General features: G+C 49.2%; 1 long non-coding RNA gene across 1 annotated transcript; it reads right to left on the bottom strand.

The window, feature by feature from the left end:
- Nucleotides 1-2,467: 2,467 nt before the first annotated feature.
- LOC135967148 (uncharacterized) lies at nucleotides 2,468-15,849 on the bottom strand. The gene is made up of 3 exons (XR_010581042.2): nucleotides 15,714-15,849; nucleotides 7,277-7,381; nucleotides 2,468-3,000 (listed from the first exon to the last, which is right to left on the bottom strand). It is a non-coding gene; the product is annotated as an uncharacterized lncRNA (long non-coding RNA).
- Between the last annotated feature and the right edge of the window lie 1,371 nt (nucleotides 15,850-17,220).

The raw sequence follows: 17,220 nt of genomic DNA, 5'->3' as shown, positions 1-17,220 counted from the left end.
TTACAATAGCATCATGAAGTATGAAATACTTAGGGATAAATCTGACCAAAGATGTGCAAAACAGGTACACTGAAAATTACAAAATATTGCAGAAATTAAAGAAAACCGAAATAAAAACAGAGATATACTGTGTTAATGGATCAAAAGACTCAATATTGTGAGAACATCAATTTCATCCAAATTGATCTACAAATTCAATGCAATCCCAAAGCAAAATCCCAGCAGGATTTTTAATTGAAATTGACAGTCTGATTCTAAAATTCATATGGAAATCCAAAAAACCTAGAGGTACCAAAACAACTGTGAAAAAGAACAAAGTTAGAGGACTCATACTACCTGACTTCAAGGCTTATTAGAAAGCTACAGTAACTACAGTATTGTGGTATTGGCATCAAGACAGACAGACAGGTTCATGGAACAGAATAGAAAGACCAGAAATAGGCTCATACCTGTCTGGTCAATTGCTGTTTACAAAGGTACAAAGGCAATGTAGTAAAGAAAGGACAACCTTTCAACAAATGGTGCTGGAATAATTGGCCATCATATGCAAAAAAGAACTATCCATATAGCATACCATATATTCATAATGCAAAACTGTTTTGTGCAATAAATGCAAAATACAAAAGTTAATTCAAAATGGATCATATATGTAAATGTAAATCCTGAAACTAAAACTATATAAATTCTAGAAGAAAATCTTCATGACCATGAGTTAGGCAAAGATTTTTCAGATACAACACCAAAGCACAATCTATAAAGGAAGAAATTGATAAATTAGACTTCAAGAAAATTAAGAACTTCGTTTCTTTGAAAGACACTATTAAGAGAATGAAAAGACACACCAGAGACTGAAGAAAATATTTGCAAATCACATATCTGATCAAAGACTCGTACCTAAAATATTAAAAGTATGTCCTACAACTCAATAGTAAGAAATCAAACAGTTTCACACAGGCAGGCAAGATATTTAAAGAGACATTTCACTAAAGAAGATATACAAATGGCAAAGAAGCAAATGAAAAGATCCTTAACATTATTAGTCATTAGGGAAATGCAAATTAAAACCACAATGAGCAATCACTACACAGCCATTAGAATAGCTAAAGATAAAAAGACTGACCATACCAATTCTTGTCAAGCATGTGGAGGAATGGGAATTCTCATACATATAGGGATGCTGGAGGGAAAGTAAAATAGTACAACCACTTTGGAAAACACTACAGGCAAGTTTCTTAAAAAGTTAAGTATGGGCCGGGTGTGGTGACTCACACCTGTAATCCCAGAACTTTGGGAGGCCAAGCAAGCAGATCACTTGAGGTCAGGAGTTCGAGACCAGCCTGGCCAACATGGCGAAATCCTGTCTCTACCAAAAATACAAAAATTAGCTGGATGTGGTGGGGCATGCCTATAGTCCCTCAGGAGGCTGAGGCAGGAGAATCATTTGAGCCAGGGAGGCGGAGGCTGTAGTGAGCTGAGATGGCACCACTGCACTCCAGCCTGGGAGACAGAGTGAGACCCTGTCTCAAAAAACACAATTTTTAAAAAAGTTAAGTATAACACAGCCCTTCCACTCCTAGGTATTTACCAAAGAGAACCAACTTGTACACAAATGTTCATGCAGCCTTACATATAACAGCCAAACCTGGAAACAACCCCAATGTTCATCAGCTAGTGAATGTGGATAAACAAAACGGTGGCATGTCCATATAATGGAGTGCTACTCAGAGATGTAAAGGAATAAACCGTCAACACATACAGCATGGATAAATCTCTACTGTGCCGAGTGAAAAAAGCCAGACCCTCCAAAATAAAGAGGACATCTTGTACAATTCCATTTATATGAAATTCTATTAAATGCAAACTAATCTATAGTGACAGAAGGCAGATCAGTGGTTGTGGGGGGTGGTGGGTGGAGAGAAAGGGAGGGATTACAAAGATGGATGAAGAAACATTTGGGGGTGATGGCTATGCTTGCTATCTTGATCGTGGTGATGGTCACAGGTATATGCATATTTCAAAATGTCTCCAATGGAGTGTTATACGTCTGTTTACTGTGTGTCAGTTATACCTCAATAAAGCTATTTTTACAAATGCAATGATAGGATAGAGTGTCTGGTGACCACTTTAGATTATTCATCAGGGAAGGCCTCCCTGAAGCGATGACATTAAGCTGAGCTCTGATTGACAAGAAGTAACAGCCAAGCGGGGGTCTGGGGAAGAGCATTCCAGGCAGCAGGAACAGCACATGCAAGGCCATAGAAGATGAGAAGGAGACTGGCCTGTTTGAGGAAGAGACAGGTCCATATCCAGGGCGGGGCAAGTGGTGCAAGGCAAGGTCAGAAAGGCAGACGAACCCAGGACAGTGGGGCTTTGCAGACCAGGCAGGAGATTTGGTTTATGTTCTAAGCAGGTGAGAAACCACTGGGTAGATCCTAAATAGAAGAGTGACACGATCTGTTTCTGATTATTTGGAGTTTTAAAAAATCATTTTATTTTCTATAAAAGGCATGTATTACCTACTAAAAATAAAATACATATTTAAAACCAGATCATTCTCACTGTCATACAGAGAATACACTGCAAATGCATGAGAGTAGAAGCAGGAAGCTCTGCGGAAAGGCTACTGCAGTCACCAGACAGAAGAAGGAGGCTGGGGCCAGAGTGGTGGCAGTGGAGGTGGGAGGAGGTCTCTGAACTCTGGTTTTGAGATAGGGTCTAGAGCACATACTGGTGAGTGGGGCATGGTGGAAAAAGTGGGCTTCGAGGCTGGTCCTGCATATGTGTGTGCACCTGCTCTTCAGGACGTGGCTGCCTTCTGACCTCCATACATCCTCTCCATTGTTTCCTCCCCCCGGCAGCCCAGAGAACCTGGGACATACCGAGAATCCTCTGGCTCATCCACTTGTGATTCATCATGTCTTTCTCCCTCTCTGGACAAAGATCTCTTCTTCCTACTGCAGCACCTAGTACAGTGCCTAACGCAAGGCACGCATCCAACACCTGTTTGTGGAATAAGCAAGTGAAAGGACGAATGACTGATGAGCTATTAATAATTAACTCATGGGAGTAAGGGAGGTAAGGAAGACATTTCTACCTGCTCTGGCCTCAGTGTTAGACTTTCTCCTGCCCTGCCCCACCCCCAGTTACCTCCCCGTCAACTTCAGCAGCCCCGCTGCTCTGTCTACCCAGAAGCTGCAACCGCATGGCAGGCTGCTGGGCAATCAGTGCTGGCCGGCTCCTGCCAGCAGGCCCTGACCTAGTTTAAGAGCCAGTCGAGGAGGATGATGTCACAGAGAATGCAGCTCCTCAGACTGGGGCTTAGTGAGCTGGCTCTGAGGCTGGATTCAGCTTAAATGTCAGAAATTTGGATAGCATGCTATCCACAGGGATATCAGAGAAAGATGCAGACAGGACTAAGGGCAGAACTAGTAGCACTTTGGAGATACTGCTCTCTTCTGGGCACCTGAATCTGGTTTCCAAGCCCTTTTAAGGGCAGCCTGGATTGTGCGCTGTGAGACCTGTCTCCCACGTCCCATGGGGAGGTGTCAGGAACATTGGGGAAGGACCAGGGGGATGGGAAGAGCTCCTCAAGTACCTCTCCAATGACTTCAGTCATTATTGAGTTTGTGAATTCAAGCATTTTCTGGCCAGGTGTGGTGGCTCACACAGTGGCTGAGGAAGGAGGATCACTTGAGGCCAGGAGTTCAAGACTTGCCTGGGCAAAATCAAAAGACCCTGTCTTTACAAAAGAAAAAGAGAGAGAGGGAGAGAGAAAGAAGGAAAGAAGGAAGGAAGGAAGGAAGGAAGGAAGGAAGGAAGGAAGGAAGGAAGGAAGGAAGGAAGGAAGGAAGGAAGGAAAGAAGGGAGGGAGGGAGGGAGGAAGGAAGAAAGAAAGAATAATTTTAAAAAATGTATTTTCCAAACATTTAAATATCCACAGGGCAGGCCAAGTACAGTGCTACTGCTGTACTGCTGAGTGCCAGGGTGGTTAGGACATGGCTTCCACTCTCAGTGGCTCACTCTCAAGGGTCAGAGAGAAACATCAACAAAAAAAGCCAAACCACAAGCAGTTAATTGTTAAAACAAAGAGATGTGCCTAACTGTGTGGCCAGCTCAGTGGAGGAGAAGCCTGGGAGACTTCTCAGTGGAGGTGGATCTCAGAGGAGAGACAAAGAATGCGTGGAATCTTTCTCAGTGGCCAAGGGGTACAGCCAATCCCAGCAGAGGGGTCAGCACAGGCCAAGGTCTCAAGAACCAAGGGAGCATGGTACATCAGCGGCAGCACAAGTTCATGGCCAGAGAACCGCCCTCGTGTGGGGAGGAGGGAGAGGCGGGCTGCACAGGAACACAGGGAACATGACGCCAGACAGGCAGCGAGTGCTGTGCTCAAATATTCAGATGTCGTTCTGTCAGCAACAGGGAGCTAGTGAAGGGTCTGGAGCAAGGAGGAGACCTGGACAGCGTTCTAGGGTGTTGGCAGCCTGGTGGATGCTGTGGGGGCCAGGGTGTAAGATGGGAGGTGGGGGCACTGGGGAGACCTGTGTCCTGGTGGGCAACCGTGAGGTCCAGAGCAATAGAGCTAGAAGGGAGGGCGCTGGGCAGACCCTGTGGGGCAGCTCTGGCCCCTGCACTCTGGGGCTCAGCTTGTGCCCGGCTCATGCTCTCAGCTCCCATCCTTCACTCTGCATGCTGGGCACCCCACAGAGCCCAAAACCCCTTCCCTCAGGGGTATGAACATGGGTCCTTTTTGCCCTCCCTTTGCCACCCCAACCTCCAGCCTCAACTTGATGCTGTGTACGGAGGAAATGGGAAAAGTTGCAGAGACAAAACAGGAGATGAGCAAGGTGGAGTGGGGCCCACTGTGGTAGGAATGGGCTGCCAGGTCTCCCTGCAGGCCTAGGAGGGTCTCCTTTCAGAAGCAAGGTCTGAGGTTCTCCCCATTGCAGCCCACCCTTGCATCCGGGCTTCTGCTGAGCACCACCTTTGAGCTGAGCCCACGTACAGGGGTCCTTAAGGCTTGGACTCTTCCCCACTAAACTATGAAATAGGAGCCTGGTCCCCCGGGGAGGCCAGATGAAACTGTCGAGGGAAAAGGCATCCCATCCCCGCCCCCAACATTGAACATTCATCCCTTTGGAGTGGCAGCTCCCAAAGGCTGGGCATCCGGGAGGCCCTGACTGCATCCCCAGGGACAGAGAATGCTTCTGAGTGGTCTCAAGCAGGGGGAAGGGAAAGTGGGGCTGAATCTCTTAGCTAGAGGGGGTAAGCCCTGAGTGCCCACTTAATGCAGTGTGACACCCAAGCCCCCGAGGCAGCGTGAATAGTCCGCAACATAGTAACTGACTCTGACATCTCCCTGGTGCCCTCGGCTCGCACCTTCCCAGCCTCCTCTACCCCAGGATCCCGGAAGGTCAGGGCCAGCCAAAGGATAGCCTTGAAGCCCCGCCATGGTCCAGGAGGTTTACATTGCAGGGGCCGGCGTGCACCTACACCTGCACAGGTGGGTCGGAGAAGGGGATTCTCCCAGGTCTGTGAGTCAGCTGGGGCAAAGGGAAGGAGTGCAGGTGGGGCAAGAAGGCAGATTTCAGGGTGAGGACAACCGAGGCAGGTGAAGAAAGACAGTTTGGTGCCATAGAAAAAGCCCTGAGAGAAAGGAGCCCAGGTCTCATCCCAGTTGGGACACTCCCTTGGGGTAAATCACCTAACCTCCCTGAACCTCAGTATCTTCATCTATACCATAGAGAAAATAATATTCCCACCACATAGGGTTCTTGTGGAAAACAAAGGGGATGATATACAGGAGAGGCTCATTGAAAAGGAAATGCTGGCCCGGCATAGTAGCTCACACCTGTAATCTCAGCACTTTGGGAGGCCGAGGCGGGAGGATCACTTGAGGTCAGGAGTTTGAGACCAGCCTGGCCAACGTGGCGAAACTCCATCTCCACTAAAAACACAAAACAATTAGCCAGGTGTGGTGGTGCGTGCCTGTAATCCCAGCTACTCGGGAGGCTGAGGTGGGAGGCAGAGGTTGCAGTGAGCCGAGATAGTAACACTGCACAAAAAAAAAACTCCAGAAAGAAAGAAAGAGAGAGAGAGAGAGAGAGAGAGAGAGAGAGAGAGAGAGAGAGAGAGAGAGAGAGAGAGAGAGAGAAAGAAAGAAAGAAAGAAAGAAAGAAAGAAACAAAGAAACAAAGAAACAAAGAAACAAAGAAACAAAGAAACAAAGAAAGAAACAAAGAAACAAAGAAACGAAAAGGAAATGCTAAACAGAGGTCAGTCCAGGTTGTGAGGGGATGAAGCTGTAGCCTGTGACAGTAGGAGCCACCAGGGAGTGGTGGCTGGAGGCAGCGGGGCTAGGCAGCAGGACCAAACTCTCCCTCCAGCAGACAGAGGTGGTGGGGGGTGCTTGCTGAGACTGTCGTGTGGGTCTAGCCCCATTCCCTACCTTGAGGTCTGCAGGGGCTCAAGACTTTGGGCGAGTCTCTTCCCATAGTGTTTCTCAGCCTTCACAACTGAAGGAGCAGGCAGAGATTAGGCAGGAGGTAGCTCAGGGCCACAAACACCCCACCCCTGACCCCACTCATCCTGAGCCTTTCTGATGAGCAGCTTTAGAATCCACTTTGACCTTCAAGAATAAAACCATCCTTCTTAACAGAACCACTTGATGTGTTCCATTGTATCAAGTGGAACCAAGTAACAAAGCTGAGTCCCCATAATGTCCTGTGATAACAGTAACAATCATTACTAGCATTTGGACGCCCTGTAGAATTACAAGGCACCTGCCTGTTTAATTGCCTCCCTTAATTCTCACTGCAACCCTAGAAGGTAGGTGGTGAATTATGATCCCCATTTTTTAGTTGAGGAAATGGGGGGTTCAGAGAGCTAAGTAACTGGCCTAAGCTTACACAGCTGTGCAGCAACAGAGGCAGGCTCTGAACCCCTCTGGAGCCACCATAACCCCGTATGCATCGCTAACGCCCCTGAGGTTCCTCACAGAGCCCTGCAGATGCTTCATCTCCTAAATAGAGAGGATCTGGACTGGGAAGCGGTGAAGCTTCCAGAGACCAGCATGGGCTCCATTCTGCCTGTCTGAGCTGTGCAATTCTGCCCCTCCTGGGAGACGTAGGGAGGGAGGTGACCACACCCCCACGTTGCCAGCCGGCATCTCCTGGGCACCTGCTGTGCGTGGGGTGTTAGAGAAGATGCCTGCAATATGGGGATGAGTGCAACACGGACAATCAAGGACAAAGATGGGAACTGTGGGATGCAGACTCACAGCGCTTCGCCCCTTTGCGGCATCTAACTCAGGCCTCGCGTTTCATAGATGAGGAAACCGAGCGAGGTGCAGACAGGCTTCTAGAGCAGGGTAGGCAAACTTTTTCTGCAAAAGGCCAGAAAGTAAATATTTTAGGCTTTGCGGGCTGCACATACGTCTCTACAGCATATTATTCTTTGATTTTTTAAAATAATCCAACCTTTTAAAAATGTAGAAACTATTCTTAGCTTAAGGGCTACACAAAATAGGCTGGTTACAGGCAGAGTTCTGCCCCCAGGCTACAGTTTGCCAAACTGTGTTCTAGGAAATCATGTAGCCAGTTGCTTCCTGAGCTGGGGTTCATTCAATCAGCCAGCCAATATTTGGAGCACTTGCTCCAAGTGCTGTGCCAAGACCTGGAAGGAAACATCACATGCTCCATGCCCTCAAGCTGCCTGCAGTTTGGTGGGGGAGACAGGTAAGCAAATCACATCACCTCAATGCATAGTGGAAGGCTATGCAGGACAGGACACCCAGAGGAAAGAAAAGCGAGCTCTTTTGGGGTTTTCTGTGTGCTCCCTCCAATGAATGGTGGCACAGGTCAAAGGCTATCACAATCTCTGTGTACTTATCTGTGCCCTCCCCGAGTCTGCATGTTACATAAGGGCAATGACCTGTGTCCATTTGTCCACTACACTGTTCCCAGCACCTCAGACAATGTCTAGCAATAGCAAGCAAGCAATATGTGCCGAAGGAAAGAACGAATGAGTCGTACAACGAAATAGCTAGAGCCCTCAGTGCGAAGGTGGGGTGTCTGGTGAGAGCTATTAGAGGAACTCAAGAGACTGAGGGATTGTTCACTCTATCCCCCTTGGTTGTTGAACAAAGTATGTTTGTGGAGCCTGGAAATACAGCCCCGGACACCAGAAGCCTTCTTACCGCTCTGTTTTCTCTCCAGCCCCCTCAACCCTCCTCCCACCCCAGCCCTCTTTGCTGACTCATACAGCAGCCGCTAATCACACCCCAGTCAAGCGTGCTTAATTAAGCCCCAGTTACCCACAGCTTCTGAGCAAGAGGAAAAGACGGGACTCCGGTGGCGTGCCCATCCAGAGGGAGCTGGGTTGGGTATGGGATCCGGGGAGATGCATGTGCATGACAGCGGGGCACTCACTGGGAATCCGGTAGTAAAATAACAATAGCTCATATTTATAGAGCAGGTACTGTGTGTCAGGCATTGTGCTAATCCTTTCTGTATATTGACAAACCTCCTCATAGCAAATTTATGACATAGTATTACTTTTAATTGCAAAAACCGCAATCACATGTGCACCAACCTAATACTACTATTACGTCCATTTTACAAATGAGGAAACTGAGGCTTAGAGAAGTTACATGACTCACCCAAGGTCACACAACTAGTAAGTAACAGAGTTGAAAGGACTCCCGTTTTCCTGTTTTCCATAGTAAGGGGAAGGGAGTGTTTAGAGCGAGGAAGGGCAGCTTTGTCCAAAGCCCTGACCCCACTGTCCGGTGACCTGGGCTCCTTGTGATAGCAAGACCCATCCTGACTCACACACAAGGGGGCAATTCCATCTTTATCTCAACCTACATTTATCATACACCTACTATGTGTCACACTCTGGGGACACGAGTCAAAGAGACGAAGTCTCTCCCATAGGAAACTCACAGGCCGGTGGGGAAGCAGCACTATAACTGCTGGGCCTTTAGGATCCACTGGTGCCCAGGGATGGGGCAGAGGCCAAAAAGTAGCATGCATTGCATTCCTACCTGTGCCAGACACCAGGGATGGCACATCTTTTACCTTTCCTTCATCACCTAGAGTAGATGTATTTGTGGTGTGATTACTCCACACTACACCATATATTCCATGACATGAGCCAAGTATCTCAGGGTATGGCACAGTATTTGGCATGAAATTAGTGCTCAGTAAATATTTTTAAATGAATGACTGAATAAAACATAGCTCCTGCCCTCGTGGAACTTGCTGTCCAGGCAAGGAAATCAAGATATAAATAGATGATTGCAACGTGGTGTGATGAATGCAACAGGAATGAGAAGACAGCCTCCATCCAGGGAGCTGTGCAAGGCATCCTGGGAGAAAGATGCTGAGGCCAGGTCTTGAAGAAAAAACAGTAGCTTCCCAGGGATATGGGGATGAAGGGCCCTTGGGGCTAAGAAGACAGCCCTCACAAAGGCAAGATGTGACTTAGTGGAATGAATAAGTGGATATACTGCTTGTTCCTTTCAGAAAAAAGACTGAGCTGGGCACAGTGGCTCACACCTGTAATCTCAGCACTTTGGGATGCTGAGGCGGGAGGATAGCTTGAGGCCAGGAGTTTGAGACCAACCTGGGAAACATAGCAAGACCCCCATCTCTGCAAAAGCTAAAAAAAAAAAAAAAAAATCCAGGCATGGTGGCATGTGCCTATAGTCCCAGCTACTTGGGAGGCTGACGTGGGAGGATCGCTTGAGCCCAGGAGGTCAAGGTTGCAGTGAACCATGATTGCACCACTGCACTCCTACCTGGGTGACAGAGTGAGACCTCATCTCAAGAGAAAACAAAAGAGAAAGAAAGAAGACTGTATGAGCGTCCAGGTCTGAGTGGGTTTGATCTGCCTGGGCCTGGGAATCTTACAGATGTGGCAGCCTTGCCCAGGACAGGACACCTCATCCCAAAGCTAGGACGCATACCTCTAGCATGTGGGTGAATGGAGAAACTCCACGTGGCTTCGTGGGGCTGAATTATGGGTGGGGGAGGTGAGGTGGAGGGAGGCAAAGAGACACAGCTGGAGATAGGCGCTGGGCCCAGATCCCAGGGGCCCTGACTGCCATGCCAGGGAGATTGGACCTTGTTCCTTAAGCAACAGGGGTTACTGAAGGATGCTGAGCAATCGAGTATGTATTCAATTTGTGTTTTAGAAAATGGTCCTGGCACGAGTGTGGAGGTTGGGTTGGGAGAAGATGAGCTTGGGGACAGGTACACCAGTCCCGAGGCTGGCGAGGGACTCAGGTGCTTCCAGTGGGCAGAGCAGTGAGGATAGCATGCAGGTGAGGAGAGACACAAGTGTGACATGGAATGGGCAGAACTGAGTGACCATTTGGCTGTGAGAGAGGAAAGAGGTCATTTAAGCTCTCAGAGTCTCAGTCTCTGCCTCTATGAAATGCAGATAAGATGATCTGCCCAACGGAGTCATTGTGGTCATTCACAGAGATAAAGGCTAAAAGGCCTGACCAGGGTCTGACAGGTGGCAGATGGTCTTTTCCTCCTTGTATCTTGCTGCGCCTTTATGCCATGTCTTATGCTTTTTTTTCACTTTTAAAAAATTGTGGTATATACAGTATAACACAAAAATACACATAACATAAAATTTACCATCTTAGCCATTATTAAGTGTACTAAATACATAATGTGCAACCATCATTACTCTCCAGCTCCATAACTCTTTTCATCTTTTAAAACTGAAATTCTATACCCATTCAATGATCATTCCCCATTCTCTCTCCTCCCAGCTCCGGGCAACCACTACGCTACTTTCTGTCTCTATGATTTCCACTACTCTAGCTGCCTCATATAAGTGGAATCATACCGTGTTTGTTCTTTTGTGACTGGCTGCTTTTGCTTGGTATACTGTCCTAAGGTTCATTTATGTTGTGAGTCAGAATTTTCTTCCTTTTTAAGGCTGACTATTCTATTGTAGTAGGGACCACATGTTGCTTACCCATTCATCTGTTGATGGACATCTGGGTTGCTTCTGTGTTTTAACTATTGTGAATAATGCTGCTACGAACATGGGTATACAAATATCTCTTCAAGACCCTGCTTTCAGTTCTTCTGGGCATATGCCCAGAAGTGAAATTGCTGGGTCACATGGTGATTCTATGTTTAATTTTTTGAGGAACTGCCATACTGTTCTCCACAGCAGCTGCACCATTTCACATCCCTACCAACAGCGCACAGGGGTTCCAAGTTCTCTACATCCTCACCAACACTTGTCATTTTGGGGTTTTTTGCTAGTAGCCATCCTAATGGGTGTGAGGCGGGCCACGTCTTATATTTTTGCATCACGCAGTAGAGCCAAGCTCAGAGGAAATGAACAATACTGGCATAGGTGGGCAATGTCCCCAGGGCTAGAGCAGCACTCACATGCAGAGGCATGTGCCCTGGCAGCGGGATGGGGTGTCCTGTCCAGGGCAAGGCTGCACACATCTATAAGATTCACAGGCCCAGGCAGATCAAACCCACTCAGGCCAGGCTGCTCATACACAATCTTCTTTCTGAAGGGAGCAAGCAGTATGTTCACTCTTCATTCCACCAAGTCCACTGGGAAAACAGAAACCACCCTAGGCCCTTCAAGCAGAGGGATTTAAACAAGGGATTTGGTTGTACAGGTGACAGAAGAGGTAGAGCAACCCAGATTAGCAACAGCAGGGAGTTGTCCCCTTCCTGGGGGTGGAAGGAGGCAATGTCTCTAGGAGCCTCGATGCTGAGGTCATCAGACAGAAACTGGAGCCACGGCAGGCCCCCCACAGGGAGCTGAGCGGTGCAGGACAGGGCTGATCAGCAGAAGCCAGAGGAGACACAGATAACCGCAGGGACATGGCCTGAAACAGACAGAGGGAAGAAATATCCTGGCTTTTCCCCTCCTCCCACGATCCACCTTCTTCCAGTGCCTCCTCTGATTGGCTGAACCAATGTAAAAGCCAGAAGGTAAGGAAGCCTGGGAAATGCAGCTCCCAGCAACACCAGACAGGCCAGGGAACAGGAGACAGATCTGGAGCCACCGGCAAGTGATCGACCCACTCATTCATCCTTTCACTTCCTCATTTGTTCGGTCAACATTTGTTGAGCACCCAGGTGCTGGGAACATGATGACAAACAAGAATTCTGGGTCCTGTCCTCACCAAGCTTAAGGCCAGCAGTGCCTGGACCGTACCCCTCACTGCCCACCCCTGTTGGCCAGGGGCACCCTGTCACCTAGCCTGGGGGCAAGGGCTGCTGCAAAGCTTCTGGGGGCCCCTGGGAAGCTCCCAGTGTACAGAGAAGATGGAGCTGGGCTCTGCTTAGGCTGTGGATGTGGTGGAGCAAGGAGCCCAGCTGGCTCTGCCTCCTCCTCAGCTGAAAGCTCAGCTCGGAACACAATGTCTCCAAAAAGAGAAGAAACCCCTTAAATCCCACTGTTTGTCTTTGGAGCCTGGGAAGCGAGGATCTAGTGAACATAAAACGTGCGGGCTGCTCAGAAGTTGTCTTTGAAACCTTCCCAGGCCGGCTTTGTCAAGGAGCAGCATTGCCTTTCAAAGCTGCCAGGCTCCAATCTCCCCTCTCCCCTCTCCCCACTGCTATCCGTAGCAGGCAACGGATAATCAGCGGGAGATGTTAAACGCTCCCTAATTCGCAGAAGTCCCCAGGCTTCTGGAGAACTGGTAGCAGGGCCAGCGAGCTGGGTGCCTCCATTCCTGCTCACCCTGCCTCACACCAGTCTCACCTCAGGCCGGGGACCTCTGAAGGCTGCTCCTCTACGTGAAGCTCCCTCCTCCCTCATGCTGGCCTGTGCTCAAACACACCTCTGCTTCCCAAGTTGTGTCTTCTCCTGGAATCTGCCTCTTCCAAGAAGACCTCCCAGACATAACACACAAGTGATGACCAACCACACCCTGGGTCTCTGCCCTCAACCTGGCTTTTCTCCACATCCCTCCCCCTGTGTCCAGGCCCAGGGGCCCCTCTCTGGTCGCCACTCAGTGTAGCCTCCCTGAGGCAAAAGGTTTCCCCCTTACCCCCAGATGAAGTGAGCAGGTGCCCCTGGCCAAAGGGATGGGCAGTGCTAGGCTTTAAGCTTGGTGAGGATGGGACCCAGAATTCTTGTCATTTTCTCCCCAGCACCTGGGTGCTCCAGAAATGTAATGAATGAGTGAGGGAGTGAAAGGCTGATCATCTGCTGTGGCTCCCAGATCCACTGCCTGCTGTTCCCTGCCCTATTTTGTGCATTTCCCAGGCTCTCTTACCTTCTGGCTTCTGGATCCCTGATCCCTGAGTATTTACGCCAGCCAAGGGGAAGGACAAGTGAAAAAATCCACGGCTTCACCACACAGACATCCACAGATAGGCAGTCTGGCCCAGAGTCATAACCTGACAGTGACGTACTTTCTGTGACCTTGGATAAGGCACACCTCTCTCTGGGCTTCAACTCCTCATCTGTAAGGCAAGGGGGTTGTACTAGACCAGCAGTTCTCAAACTGGGATGTGCGTCAGAGTCACCCAGAGAGCCTGTTGAACATGAGTCACTGGGCCTACCCCCAGATTACTGACTCCGCAGAACCTAAGAATCTGCATTTTGAAGATGTCGTCAGGTGATGCTGATGCTTCTGGTCTCGGGGACTACACCAGGAACCAGTGGGCTGGCTGGCCGGATTTTAAGCCGTATTTGTCAGAGTTAGAAAGGGCTGCAGGATGCTTGCTTACTCACGGGTATGTAGAAGTGGTCATGGGGGTGAGCGTGCTGTGCCAAGCTCCCACCCACCTTAACACACGCATTTTGGCTTTAATCAGTTGTGTTTGTTTGCATGTGCAGGTAAGCGTGGTCAGAGCCGAGGTTCCACACATGAAGTGAAATGTTTGGAAACCTGTTGACTAGGCTAGAAGTCAGGTGGTCCCTTCGAGCCCTGACATTCCAGGGTCCCATGATCACTCCACACCCCTCCTGGGCTGTTCCTACTTCCCTTTTCTTTCTCACAGCCAAGGGGGGAGCAGCAAGAGCAAGACTCAGGATTTGGGTCTTTAATCTTAGGGGAGGAGGTGTGGGGACAGATGGAGAGGTGGGTCATTGTCCTAGGTCACTGTCATCAGTAGGTACATTTCAACCCAGCGATGTGCCGTGGAGTGAAGTGGAGTGAGCACACACTGCAGCACACACAAGGAGGCTACGTCCCACCTGAGTTGAGGAAGTTCCTGGAAAACCCAGAGTAGCTAAAGCCGCATTTGCATGTGCATGTGTGTGTCTGCATGTCTGCACATATGTTGTCTGTATAAACAAATAAGTCACAGAGAGGGAGATTTTAATTGGGATGATCAGGGTGCAGCTAGACTCTAAAGTAGAAGTCTCCTAGATGCTCAGAATTTTAGAATTAAACTAAAGACCTTTAATTCCAAACTGATATATCTGATGAAGAAACTGAGGTTCCTCTGGAGCAAGAACCAAGGTTTCTGACTCCCGAGTCCAGGCTCTGGCCCCTGATCTAGATGGATGTCAAAGTCTCTCCCATGTACCAGAATGACATCAGCTGAAATCAATGGATCATGGCAAATGGACAAAAATTTTCACAGAAAAGAATCCAAGGCAAACAAACTCCTTTCCAGCCCTGCTTGTCCCCACCCACATAGCCATTCCCTGGCCAGCTGCTCCCACGGCTGCCACTTCCAGGAGGGGGCCTGCACAGCTCCGTACCCAGCTGGGAGAGCCTGCATGGAGGCTGGGAAGGGGACCCAAAAGGTTACACAGACTGAGAGGTCAGTAGCAGGCCTGCTAGAGCCCCCTCAACAGTCAGAACTCACAGGCAGGCAGAGGGCACTGGGCAGTGGGGAGAGAAACAAAAGAAGAAATAGCACAGACCCTTTAAAGATAAGTGGGGTTCTCCAGACCCCAGAGCTGTACATGGATTGGAGTGAAAGACCAGCAGACAAGCAGCTAAGGAGCAGAGGGAGGGACAGACTGAGGGTTGTGTGTGCCTATGTATGCCTGGGTGCCTGTGTGTGACACACAACAGAGTGATTATCAGATCGGGTACCTGTGTTTGTGCAAACCTAAGAGAGACCAACAGACAGCAGAAAATTATGGAGGCTTAGGAAGAAGACACATGCGCGCGCGCGCACACACACACACACACACACACACACAGAATGAGAGAGAGAGAGAGACAGAGACAAGCCGGATGTGGATAAGGCTGGGAACAGAAGAGCCAAGGGGAGCACCAGGAAGTGAAGGGCTGTCAGAGTGAGCCCGGTGCAGGCCTGTTTTTGTCTGTGATGGCAGGCTATGACAGAGGATGATGGAGCATGTCTGTGCATGTGTGCAGTGTGGGTGCATGCCCCAGTAATCTGGAGAGTGAGAAGACCATGGGCACCCTGCAGTCAACAGCCCACAGGACTGGACACCCCCAGAAGCATGTTCCTACACTTCTGGGACAAGGCTTCCTCACTGTCCCTTCCTTGGGATCTTTTCTAACAGTCCCCCTACCCCCAGCCACTACCCAGGTCCTCTCCTGCCTTTGCCTCCCACACTTGCCACCCTACCCCTCTGCTAGGGAGTTTCCTTCTTCCTCCCCAGGGGTTAATGTCACCAGAATATGACAGTCCCAGCCCTGGGACAATGATCTCTGCTTTGGGGAGAATGGATGGCATCCCAGTTGGTACAGCTCCAACCCTAGCCCCCCACCCCCACCTCACCTGTTTCTGTCCCCAAGCAGTGGATCCAGTACAGACCTCGGGTCCTACAATCCTGACATCAGAGTTCATCTCTGCCTCTTATACCACACGACCTTGAGCAACTTGCTTAGGCCTTCTCAAGCCCCCATTTTTTTCTGTTAATGAAGAAGAAGAATAGGGTTCTTGTGAGGATCAAATGAGCTAATGAGTTAACAAATGTGAAGCCCCTGGCATTGTGCCAACCACAAAGTAGGTACTTCCCTTTCTGGTCTCTTTAAGTCATGCTCCAAGAGGGTAAGTTTCTGTTAAAAATTCCCAGGGGCTTCCCAGGTAGCAGCATCTTCTTGAAATCCTGAAGGTCCAGGAACCAAGCAGCTAGGAAGAGAAATGTGGAGGGGGATGCAGAGAGGGAAGCAGGCACTGCTGGGGACCGATATGACAGGAACCAGGGACCAGATGAGTAGACTCACCTCCTCAGTCTTCTCCTGCAGTGACAAAGAAGCCCCTGCCCTATCAGCAGCACCTCCAGGGACACAGGAGGCAGAGGTCAGGAAGGGAATTCAGGGGATGGTGTGCCCATGCCCCGTCCCCTTGCACTTCCTTAATTCCGAAAAGAGAGAGCCAACAACCAGCCCCAGATTAGACATATCTGAGTGCACAGTCACCCCATACTGCTCAGCACCTGACTGGGAGGAGACGGGAATGGGAAGGAGACTTTCTCCAAAGGGCTCCTCATGGGCTTCCTTTCCCTGTTTAGACGATCAAGAGCCAGGGGTGTCCTGCTCATCACCACCATGTGGTCTAATGCAGAGGAGCTACACCATTCGCTCCCTCCCCAAAACTCATTTGTCGAAAGCAGCATACATGATAAATATATAATGTGGGCCAGGTGCGGTGGCTCACGCCTGTAATCCCAGCACTTTGGGAGGCTGAGGAGGGTAGATCACTTGAGGTCAGGAGTTCAAGACCAGCCTGGCAAACATGGTGAAACCCTGGCTCTACTAAAAATACAAAAATTAGCCAGGTGTGGTGGTACGCACCTGTAATCCCAGCTACTCAGGAGGCTGAGGCAGAAAGATCACTTAAACTCGGGAGGTGAAAATTGCAGTAAGCCGAGATCACCCACTGCACTCCAGCCTGGGTGACAGAGCAAGACTCCATCTCAAAATAAATAAATAAATAAATAAAGTGTTTTATTCGTTCCTTCATTCCTCTAAGGAGGCAGTAGAGCACAACGGCTAAAAGCATGGACTCTGGAGCCAAACTGCCTGGCTTAAATCCCAGCTCCACCAACTGATGGCTGTATTACCTTGGGCAATTTACTTAACCTCTGTGTAGCTCAGTTTCCTCATCTGTAAAATAGCGACAATATCAATAGCTACCTCATAGGGGTATTGTGAGGTTTATATGTGTATGTCAAGTGCTCAGAACAATGGCTGACATGTAACAAAAACTAAGCAAGTGCTAGCTGCTATTGTCATATACTCGGTCATCAAGAAAGTATTGAGCACGTATGTCAGGGTCAATT

This window comes from Macaca fascicularis, chromosome 14 (genome assembly GCF_037993035.2).
Source record: "Macaca fascicularis isolate 582-1 chromosome 14, T2T-MFA8v1.1".
In the NCBI taxonomy this organism is placed as follows: domain Eukaryota; kingdom Metazoa; phylum Chordata; class Mammalia; order Primates; family Cercopithecidae; genus Macaca; species Macaca fascicularis.
This window is presented reverse-complemented; position numbering and strand designations above follow the sequence as displayed.